General features: G+C 41.7%; 1 long non-coding RNA gene across 1 annotated transcript; it reads right to left on the bottom strand.

The window, feature by feature from the left end:
• Nucleotides 1-404: 404 nt before the first annotated feature.
• Nucleotides 405-11,589, bottom strand: LOC126513384 (uncharacterized). The gene is made up of 4 exons (XR_007595321.1): nt 11,246-11,589; nt 7,971-11,081; nt 4,134-4,266; nt 405-695 (listed from the first exon to the last, which is right to left on the bottom strand). It is a non-coding gene; the product is annotated as an uncharacterized lncRNA (long non-coding RNA).
• Nucleotides 11,590-11,855: the final 266 nt, after the last annotated feature.

The following is an 11,855-nucleotide window of genomic DNA, read 5'->3' as shown; positions in this document are numbered from 1 at the left end:
GATAAAGGATCTCAATATAAAGCCAGTCACACTGAACCTCATAGAAGAGAAAGTGGGAAGTACACTTGAACGCATTGGCACAGGGAACCACTTCCTAAATAGAACCCCAGTAGCACCGACACTGAGAGAAACTATTAATAAATGGGACCTCCTGAAACTGAAAAGCTTCTGTAAAGCAAAGGACATGCTCAGCAAGACAAAACGACAGTCTACAGAATGGGAAAAGTTCTTCACCAACCCCACCTCGGACAGAGGGATGATCTCCAAAAATTGTAGTGTAAATGCCTGCTGGAATATTCTTTATCCCCTGTTGTTTACTCTTTTCTTCCTGAGTGAGAAGAATCAAGGTAATAATGACTTTATTCCAAAGAGAGATGATATCACAACTTAAGGGTATGGAGAAACAGAAACGCTATTCAGAGACACATAGGGAAAAGCCTGCAGCTCCATTTCCCACTCCTCAAGGGGGAGAGGAGGATAAAGCCATGAGATCTCATGAAAGGAACTGACAGTCCCAGTCAAACCCACAGTTCTGGTACACCTTCAAATCAGCAAGGCGATTTGATGTAACAATGAATCTTTCTGTGTCCCAGGCCAGCATCAGAGAAGAGATCCATTTTGTAACTCCTCATATCTCCAAGTGAGATAGCTGGGCAGAGTGTTGAGACAGGCTGCTTGTTTAAGACTGAACTACTCTGCAGAAGAGAAGATAAGGAACAATCCTAAGATTATTGGATTAGTGGAAACGTGCTGGCATCATTCCAGCTAGGTAAAGACAACCATGAGAGGTAGTCCTGGAGAGGGGGAAGGCTAGGCACAGACACCCCGAGTTTAGGTGGGGGGGGGGCTCAGGCACTGAGAGCCCAATGGTCTTAGGCCATGGCCTTTGTTGAAAGAAACAAATATACGGATAATAGCAGAAACTATTGGGAAAGACCCAAGCTTGTGGCCAGAGACTGCACTCCCTACCTACTGTGTGATTTCAGGACCTGGACGAAAAAAGCAACAGCATAAGCAAGAAATTCAGCAAGGAATTTGAGATTTTTTTTTTAAATAGAAATATTGTAAATAATCCAGTGAATTAGATGGAAAGAAGAGTGGGAAGCATTACCAACAGACTAGGTCAAGCAGAAGAGAGAATATTACATTCAGTTAACAATGAAGAAAAAGATCAAGCAAGTAGAATTCCACCTTCGAAAGTCCACACCTAAGAATTTAGATGGAGCTAAGATTAAAAAAAAAAAAATCGAGTATCTAATAAATGAATTTGAAATCTAGGGAAGAGATGGATATCCAAGGATGGGGGAATTTAAAACTTAAGCAAATGCGGCCAGAAAGAGCAGTCTCCGTAACTCGGCATCATTAAAATGTCAGTACTAAGGAACAATGGTAAATACTAAAGCTGTAAGAGAAAAATGTCAGCCAGAAAGTCAAGCTTATTAGAAAGTCGCCAGTTTCCTAGCAGAAACAACGAAAGCCCTGGAAAAAAATTACTGCAGCCAAGAGAACTGTATTCAGCAAAACTGTCTCTTAAAACTGATGGAGAGAGCCGGGCAGGTGGCACACGCCTTTAATTCCAGTACTGGGGGGCAGAGGCAGGCAGATCTCTGTGAGTTCAAGGCCAGCCTGGTTTACAAGAGCTAGTTCCAGGACAGCCAGGACTATTACACAGAAAAATCTTGACTCGAAAAAACAAACAAAAACAAACAAACAAAAACAAAAACAAAAAAAAACACCTGATGGAGACATAAAGATATCCTAAGGTAAACATAAACTAAAGCTACTCACTACTAGTAAGCCAGGGTTGCAGAAAACACTTTTAAAAATCCCACACACGTGGGGCTGGAAAGATGGCTCAGTAAAGGAGCATGCTACTCTTGCAGAAGGCCCAAGTTTGGTTCCCAGCACCCAGTCAGATGGCTGACAACCACCTATAAATCCAGCTCCAACAGCTCCCATGAGGACCTACACCTGGATGGTCCATACACACACACACACACACACTACATGAGAGACTGAGGGAAGTGGAGGGGGGGAGCGAGAGAATAATGTTTTCTAAAAATATAAAAAAGAAGCCCATACACGGAGAAAGAAGAAAGGCTGCATAAGTACACTCAGGACAGGATGCTCATGAAGGAGCAGATGAACAGATGAGAACAGGAGAGGACCAGCAAGCACAGCCCAGCAAATCCAGCAGACCCCTAAGACGGCAGGTACTAGAGGAAAACAAAGACTACAACCACAGAAATCAACAAGTACCTCTCCATCCTAGTCCTAAATGTAAACGGCCTAACTCAACAATAAAACAAGCACCTCTCCATCATAATCCTAAATGTAAATGGCCTAACTCAACAATAAAAAGATGCAGACTAATTATGTGGATTAAAAAACAAGATCCAGGGGCTGGAGAGATGGCTCAGTGGTTAAGAGCATTGCCTGCTCTTCCAAAGGTCCTGAGTTCAATTCCCAGCAACCACATGGTGGCTCACAACCATCTGAAATGCGATCTGATGCCCTCTTCTGGCCTGCAGGTAGACACACAGACAGAATATTGTATACACAATAAATAAATAAAAAATAAAAAAAAGAGTTAAAAAAAAAAAAAAAAACAAGATCCAACAGCATGTTCTGTGTAAGAATCTCACTCCACTGGCAAAGACATACAGAGACTGAGAAGAAATGAAGGAAAACAATATACCCAGCAAGCAAAGGGCGCTTATTCATACTTTACAAAGCAGAATTTAAATCAAAATTAGTCAGAAGAGCAAAAGGGGTCACTACATATTAATAAAAGGTAGAGTTCATCTCAATTAGAAGACATGATTGGGACAATGCATCAAGTGACTTAATGGACTTCTACAAAATATTCCACCCAATGACTGAGAAATATATGCATTTTTATCATCAGTCCATGCACCTTTCTCCAAAATGAAGTAATGTTTTTGGTCATTAACCAAGTATTAAAAAATATCAAACAACAATAGAATGAGAATTGAAATCAGTAGTAAGAGAAACTACACAAAGATTACACAGTAAACTCTTGAGTGGTCAGGAGAGCCATGAAGAAATCAGGAAATTTAACAACTCTTAGAATCAAATAAAAATTAAAATACAAATTAGCAGAACCTTTATAATACAGAAAAACAGTTCTAAGATGGATGTTTATAGCTATGAGTGATTACAATTAAAACAAGAAAGAGAACACTGAAGAAGGAAACTGAAAAAGTTATCAAAAGACAGAGAAATCTCCCATGCACACACACACACACACACACACACGAAGTACAAAAAATGTAAAACAAAACAAAAACAGATAGCTAAAACAATCCTGAATAATAAAAGAACTGCTGGAGGTCTCTCCCTCTCTGGATTCAAGTTGTACTTCAGAGCTATAGGAACAAAAACTGCTTGGTGACGGCACAAAGACAGATACATGGGCTAATGGAGTAGAACTGAAAACCCAGATCTAGTCCACACCTATGGACACCTGAATGTGATAAGGAAGGCAGAAATATATGATGGGAAATGAAAGCTTCTTCAACAAATGGTGCTGCTCAAACTGGATGACTGTATGTAGAAGAATCGTAATAGAACCACACTTAGCACTTTGCACAAAACTCAACTCCCAGATGAATGAAAAACCTCAACATAAAACCAGATACTCTAAACCTGACAGAAAAGAAAGAGGGGAATCATTTTCAACTCATTGGAACAGCAAAAGACTTTCTGAAAAAAAAAAAAAAACTAATGGCATAAGCACTAAGATCAGCAATGAATAAATGTTACCTCATAAAACTGAAAAGCGTCCAAACAGCAAAGGACACCATCATTTGGACAAAGCAGTGAAATATATTATTTTTTTTTAACCAACTACATATCCAATAGAGGAATAATATCCAAAATAAAGAACTCAAACCCCAATGGATATAAAGAAAACAAATAGTCCAAGATTTTCTTCTGTTTTGTTTGTTTGTTTAATTGGTTGGAAGGTTTGATTTTTTGAGTATTGATCAACAGTATGGCCACATGTATTTGAATGAAGTGTGTTCTCACTCTGCACAAAACCCAACTCCGGATGGACAGGGACCTCAGGGGAAGATCAGAAGAGAAAGGGAAACTAAATTTGAACTTACTGACACAGGAAGAAAACTTCTGAGCAGGACACCTGTAGGCCTGGCATTAACAGCAGCAATTGAAAAACAGGCCCTCATACGACTAAAAGGTCCCAGCACAGCAACAGACAGCACATTCCAGTGAGGAGGTAGCCTACAGAATGATAAAAAAAAATCCTTACAGCTGTGCATCTGACAAAGTGCTGGTTTCTAGAACACAAAAAGAACTCAAAGAAAAAGAGAAACACTAAGAAAGCAAACAACCCAATTATAAACATGGGGCATGCAAATAATAGAGTAGTTCTCAAAAGACCAAACACGAATGGCTGATTAATAACCTTGAAGATGGTCAGCATCCTTAGTAATCAGGAAAATGCAACATGGAGCAAGGGGAATATGTATGCACTGTTGATGGAAGTACAAGCTGGTGCAGCCACTGTGGAAATCACAGAAGTAAGACTAGATCTACCATGTGGTCCAGCTGCCACTTCTCAGCACACCCCAGGACTCCATATCTGTAGGAACAGTTGCTCATCCATCTTATCGCTGTTCTAGTCACAGGAGCCAGGAAGTGGAAACAGACTAGACAGGGGTTTGCAACCTGGGCGGCACAACCTTCCACATGGAAGCACTGGACAACACAGATGTTTGCATTAAGATTCATAGCAATAGCAAAATTACATTTAAGACGTAGCAATGGAAATAACTTTATGGTTGGCGGTCATCACAACATGAGAAACTGCCTTAAAGGGATGCAGCATTAGGAAGGTTGAGAACTGTTGGTCTAGATGTTCATTAACTATGAACAGATAATGAAAGTGTAGTATAATTACACAATGGAGCATTATTCAGTATAAAGAATGAAATTACAAATTAACGAAGATAGAAAAATAATTTTGATTGGAGTAACCAAGACCCAGAGAGATAAACACATGTACCCTCTATTATGTGGGCAATATATTTGAACCTTCAGATATGTGTGTGCTTAAATTGGAGTACACATAGAGGCTAGAAAACTGGTAAGAAGCCATGCAGGGAAGGCAGACAGAGCACAGATTACAATACAAAGTGGGAAGAGGAGTAACGGAGCAAAGCGGTTAGCCGGGGTGGGAGATGGGAGTCCAGGGTAGAAGAGAGAGTCTGGGGAAGGATAACTAAAGACATGTGTGTGTGTGTGTGTGTGTGTGAGAGAGAGAGAGAGAGAGAGAGAGAGAGAGAGAGAGAGAGAGAGAGTAATGGAATTACTATAAATTGGAGGGACAAATGCCTTCCAGTAATCTATGCATGCTATGCACTCTGCTAGAGGAGAATTTAATCAACAGTCTCACCAGCTGTGACCTCTGCGAGCTGCAATGATGATGGACATGACCAGATGTGCATACGCTGTGCAGTAACGTCACGAGTGCTATGACAGCAAACAAACTCTGTTCGCTTGCATTGAAAGCCTGCTCCACGAGATGAAGCTCATCCTGCCACTAGTGACTGAGTCAGAAACCTGACATGTTAGGTCATAGGTCCTGTGGAGAGCCTAACACTCTTATTGTGCCAAATGAGCAAAGTATCATACTGCTTCCTGAATTCTAATCTTTGTATTCGTATATTAGCGCATTTCTGAACCCTTATCAGAGAGAAGTCTCTTTTTGCAGTACCTGGCTATTAATACAAAGACCATAGTTAGTCAACACGTAGAGGATGAGAGACTGTGGGAGGCTAAATGGAACATCTGTATCACACAACCCCTCAGGGCAAGGCTCAGGGATCAGTGCACAAGAGAGGAATGGAAAGACTGTAAGGGGCAGCAGTCGTGAACATTTCCACTGAAACACTATTATCTGAGAAGGACGGAGCCACTGCACGTGTGAACTCGCAGCAACTGTGACCGTGTGCACAGTCCTACACAAGATCAAGTCAGCTACGGACAGAGGAAGGACATATAAAGTCCCACCAGTGGCTGAGAGACTATTGGCAAGATGGCTGTCGGGGTGTGGGAGAAAGTTCTTCACAGATGTGGCCCCTAAAAGGCTATGTGTGCTCTAGTAGATGCTATTTCAGCCCCACACCCAGCACTAAACAGACTCGGTGGGAGAGAGAGCACATGAAACTGGAAGGAAAAAGTGGTAGGGGTGGGGACCACTGGAGGGGAGGGGTGGAGTATGGACTTTATCAAAACACATTACATGGATGTCTGAAATTGTCAAACAAAAAATTTTTTAAAAGCTTGGCAGAAGGGTGGGAAGCAGAAAGTTATGTTTGAACTTAAAGTGTGACCTCCAAAAGGTTTTGCCCCAGCTGCTGGAAATACCTTGGGAAGTCCTGAAAAATTTAGGATGTGGTGATGGTGGCGCACGCCTTTCATCCCAGCACTCGGGAGGCAGAGGCAGGTGGATCTCTGTAAGTTCGAGACCACCCTGGTCTACAGAGCTAGTTCCAGGACAGGCTCCAAAGCTACAGAGAAACCTTGTCTCGAAAAACCAAAAAAAAAAAAAAAAAAAAAATTAGGATGCGGGGAATTAGCTAGAGGAAGTAGGCCACAGGGATAGATCTTTGGTTATGTTTTGATGTTCTCTCTTTCTCTCCTCCTCCCCTCATCCCCCTTTTCTTTATATTTGCAACAACAAAAGATAAATAAACAATCCTATTCGGCTACAGGCTCTGGCACCATGATGCTCTGTCCCAGTGCACTGGCCCAGGCAAAGTGAACTGACTTCTCTGAAACCGTGAGCGAAGTCAGTCCTGCTCCATCTGTCAAGTGTTTTTGTTACAGCAACACAGAAGCAGCTAACTTAGTCTTCTCAAAAGATGCATGGGCAGAAATCTAAATAAAAAGTGAAAAATCTATGCATGCAAAAGCAGCAAAGAAAGACCCGGAAGCAGACACCAGAAGGTGAAAAGCTGAGCTTCTGACCGTAGATTAGCAAGATCGATGCTGTGAAAGTGGCCATATTCCCAAGGCCATCTACAAGTTCCGTGCAATTCTCACCAAAATCCCAATGACATTCTCCATAAAGACAGAAACAACAACCCTAAAATCCATATGGAAATACAAAAATTTTAAACAGGATGAATAAGGCTGGCAACATCAAAATACCTAATCTCAATTCACATTGCACGGCCGTGGCAACAGCAAGAGCACTGTACTGCACAAACACAAATATGTAGATTAGTGCAGGAGAATAGAAGACCCAGAAATAAGCCCTCACTGGCATGGCAACCTGAGTCTCAACAAAGGAGCCAAAAACAAGGAGAAAAGACAGTCTTTTCTACAAACAGTGCTAGCAAACAGGCTATCCACATATGAAAAGTGAAATCGGTTCCTTCTCCTCTTCCACTTAAGTCAGTTCAAATGGATCAACAAACTTAATGTAAGTGCCGAAACACTGCAATTGCTAGAGGAAACCTGTGGCGTAAAGACAGACAGTGCCTTTCCTTTAAGGTTTTGTATCTTTTCCTAAGATTTATTTTATTTTGTATTAAATTTAATAAAGATATAATTGGATCTTTCTCCTCCTTCTCTTCCCATCTACTCCCTCTTTCAAATTCATGACTTTTTTTTCTTTAATTGTAGTTATTTTATATACACACATACAAATACAACCTGCTGAATCTGTTTAGTGTTGCTTGTACGTATATGTTTCGGGCTGACCACTTTTTATCGTATAACAAATCAGATGGCTAATCTTCTCCAGAAGCATTGGATCCCCTTGGAGCTAGAGTTACAGGCAGTTGTGAGTTGCCTAATGAAGGAGGTGGGAATTGAACTTGGATTCTCTGCAAGAGCAGTACATGTGTTTAACCTCTGAGCTATCTCTCCAACCCTCTTGCTTTTGGTTTTTGAGACAGTCTCACTATGTAACCCACCTAGGCCTTGAACTTGTAAACTTCCTGCATCAGCCTCCTGAGGTCTGTGATCACTGGCGTGTATCACCGACACAGCTGGCAATGACCTGAGAAGGAAATGCTTTATTTACCAATAAAATTAAATAATTCTGCATAGCGAAGGACAATTAACAGAGAGAAGAGACAAGAGCTTTGGCTACCAGGGAGATACAAATCAAAGGTACAGTGAGATTCCATCTCATCCCCACCAGAACAGTGACCACCACAAAAACCACCACAAATACTGGTGAGGACATGAGGGGGAGCCTTTATTCCCTTTGCAGGGATGTAAATTAAACTAGACAATATGGAAATCAGTATGGAAGTTCTTCAGAAAATAGAACTGTCATATGGTGCAGCTGTAGCATTTCTGGATATCTGTGACAGAATCCAAGTCAGTAAACTGCAGAAACTTTTGTATGGCTGTGTTCACCAACGGTACTCACCAGAGCTCAGCTGTGGAACCAGTCTGCTGTTCGCTGAGATGAATGAATAGAAATGTACATACGCAGTGGAATATTAGTTACCCATAAAGAAGAAGAAAGTCGTGTTGTCCACACACAGAAGGATGAAACTGAGGATCATCGTGTTGAGTGAAATACGATAAATTCAGAAAGAGAGTACTGTGTGTCTTCTTTGGCATCTGTTTTTGCAAAGGGATAGGAAGAGGAGGGCATAAAAGTAAAAGGGGGAGTAAGGAGACTAGGATGAGAAGGGGCAGGGTAAGAAAAGACAACGGGAGGTGGATATAATCCCAATATGATAAAAACACGTATGAAAATACCAAAATGAAATTCTTTGTTTTGTACAATTAATTACAGAGAGAAAAATGGAGAAGCACTTGAGGTTGAACAACATTGGGCCTGCATGAAACAATGCATGTGGCTCTTAGCAAACAGACGAGTGATTTAAGTTGCACAGTGATGCTAATTTCGTGGGTTAATAAAAAGTCTCTCAGTCTCTTCAGGGTCATTCGTAGACACGAGGACTGGAAGAAAATAAGTAAGGGAATTTTGAAACCAAGAATAAAGCATTCCATTTTCCACAGGAATATTTGTTGGCACTCAGGATTATTTCCACATAATACTAAGCTTTGAGATGACCTCATTTCCACCATGAGAACCTTTCCAAGGTGTCTGGGTGTGGCACCCATCTGGTAAAATGACACACTACACCGGGCAGCCTCCAGAACTGGCCATTTTCCAGCAGCCTGCCTGCTTCAGAAAGGGCAGCATCTGCAGGCCCTGTGTTTCTGCCCTGCAGAGCGAAGGGAGGAGCTGCCTGAGTTTGGTGGTTAGTGCAGCAGACTGAGTCAGCAAGCTTCGTTTCTGTATTTGGCTGTCACTTACTGAAACTGTGGTCAAACCAGCTGTGTGTCATAAAAGAAGTCTTTGTTCTGCTATGCAACTTTCCCGAACTTCTATGTGAATGCCATTTTCATTGCTACTGGTTTGAAGTTCTGAAACCCGTCTCTGGAATTTTCTTCCTTATATATTTTTTTCTCAGTAATAGTCTAGTTTTTAATAAATCATCAAAATAAGAAACAGAAAAATAAGGGAGAAAAAAGCAAGTGCCAAGGCTTTGGAGACCTACACACGTGGGTACCCACAAGCTGGCAGGGCCATGTGTGCGGAAGACAGTGAAGAAGGCACTGGCTTTGAGCCTAAGCAAATTCAAGGCTTTACATAAAGGCCAATAAATGACAATGAAAGCAGTAGTCTACTATAAATCAGAATCAGTTCTTTAATTTATTCACGAGGATTGACTAGAACAAATGCTTCCCTGCCTCAGATACTGGATACAAAGGGCAAAGATGTGATCCCTGTTAGGTAATGAAACTGCCTACTGGGGGGAAATATTGTGTGGCATAGAAGCTTCCCGAACCAGATGACCAACATGTTCACTGTCATGAGGCCGTCTTTGTCTGCTGCCCGGGGTAGACGTTGCAAGCTGAGCTCAGCAAGTGTTTTAGGGGCTCTAACTGAAAAGTGAGAACTTTTAAATGTCTTAGAATGATTTCATTGCAACAATGTATGAGGATGTTCTTCAAACTAGAAAATAATCTGAATTAAATTCAGAATCTTAAACATCTGTAAGTAGGAAACTGAGGAAGCACAAGATTACCTAAACTAAATAGCGTTCAGGGAGAAGAATACAACTTGAATCTCCTCGTATTTACTTGGGTTTAAAAGAAAACGAGCAATGTCAAGAGCATGGCATGGTAATCCTGGATATAACATATTTGGCTGCATTTCATATTAATGTGTAAAGAATTCTTTTAGAACACCAGAGTAAAATATTAACATAAATATTCCATTGGCGTGAGACTTCCATGGGTGTTTATTTCAGTCCTTGCACTCTTCTGCAGTATTTCCTAGTATAAATATATTATTAAAATATTAATCAAGCTACTTGTATTATACTATTTGAATTTTTCTTATTATAAGTATACACAAAACTCAAGCAATTCAATATGACTCCATTCCCAAAAGATAAATAATATCGGCATTGTTCTATAGTCTTCTACATATGTATATACATAGATTAACATACAAAATGGGTCAAGAGTGTATATGACATTTGATAGCCAAGCCATTTTTTATTTTTCACTTTACAATGTATTCCTTTTAGAGTGATTTTTTTCTGTTGATATTAGTATTTTTATCTTTGTAATTCCTGCTAGAATTTTTCTGTATAGATGCGGAATGCTTATGTAACCAACCCCTCTTTCTAGAAGGTTGTCGTTTCCAGCTCTCGGCTAGTGCAAACAGCACTCACCAGCCAACGTCCACCTGCCAGGAGAGCTGTCTCTGAGGCACGTGCAGAGGCTGAACCTGCCTGTCCACCCAATTGCTTCCTGGGTTGCAGGAAATACAGTGCAGTCTCCCAGCCACGGCCACCTCCACATGCTCATGGAAAACCAGCTTGGGCAGTTGGGTTTGTTGCTTCAGTTCCCAGATCTGAGCCACGTAAGCATTCCAGATTTTATTAAACCATTGGTACTTTGAGGAGATTTTTAAAAGACACTGTGTCCAGGTACTGTCCAGGGTTCTGGGATGAGGATTCCAAAAGGGCAGCTTCTCATTCGCATCACTGAAAGTGAAAGCAGGGTTGTTTTCTCTCTCTCTCTCTCTCTCTCTCTCTCTCTCTCTCTCTCTCTCTCTCTCTCTCTCTCTCTCTCTTTTCTCGAATTTTGAAGAGGCATCTAGTGCTTCCTACTTAAGACCCTTGGTGGCTTTCCTGACCTTCAGACTTACCCGGACCTCTCCTGAGCAACTACAGAGCTCCACGTGCTCGGCTCCCCGCTCAAGTCGTAGGCAGCTTATAGTCTGCCCTACGTTGCTTTCTTCCGAGCGGCTCGTCACCCGTGGCCCTCGGTCCCCATCTGTGGTTCCCGTAACCGCTTATCTCTTCACCTGGAATACTCTGGGCCCAGATATTTGCCTGACTACCCCTGTCCACCACTCAGGACTGGTTCAAACATGACCTTTGAAAGCCTTCCCTAACCACCCCATCATGTGGCTTCTCCTCCACTCCCTCTGTATCACGTGATGTGAGCGTGCTGTTCCCAGCTGTCTGTATCCTAGGCCCGCTCTTTGGCCTGTGCCTGTTCCATCTCCTCACTCTGGAGTCAGCTCGGGAGAAAGAACCTGCCCATCCTGTGAACTTGCTCTCTGTGTTATCACTGTGCACCTTAAAACATAATAATAAAATCATAAAAAATACATTAGCTTTTCCAAAGACACTATGTTCTTGCCAGAAATTTTCCAAGTGTGCAGTGTGGGAAGAGGCTGTGAGGAAGAAGAGGGCTGGATTGTAAGGAAATGCTCCCTGCGGTGTGTTGACAGAGCCTGACAGACCAGATGT

This window comes from Alexandromys fortis, unplaced genomic scaffold (genome assembly GCF_014885135.2).
Source record: "Alexandromys fortis isolate MF-2015 unplaced genomic scaffold, M_Fortis_MF-2015_v1.1 scaffold_74, whole genome shotgun sequence".
NCBI lineage: Eukaryota > Metazoa > Chordata > Mammalia > Rodentia > Cricetidae > Alexandromys > Alexandromys fortis.
The sequence above is the reverse complement of the archived record's forward strand: the minus strand, read 5'-3'. Positions and strand labels throughout refer to the sequence as shown.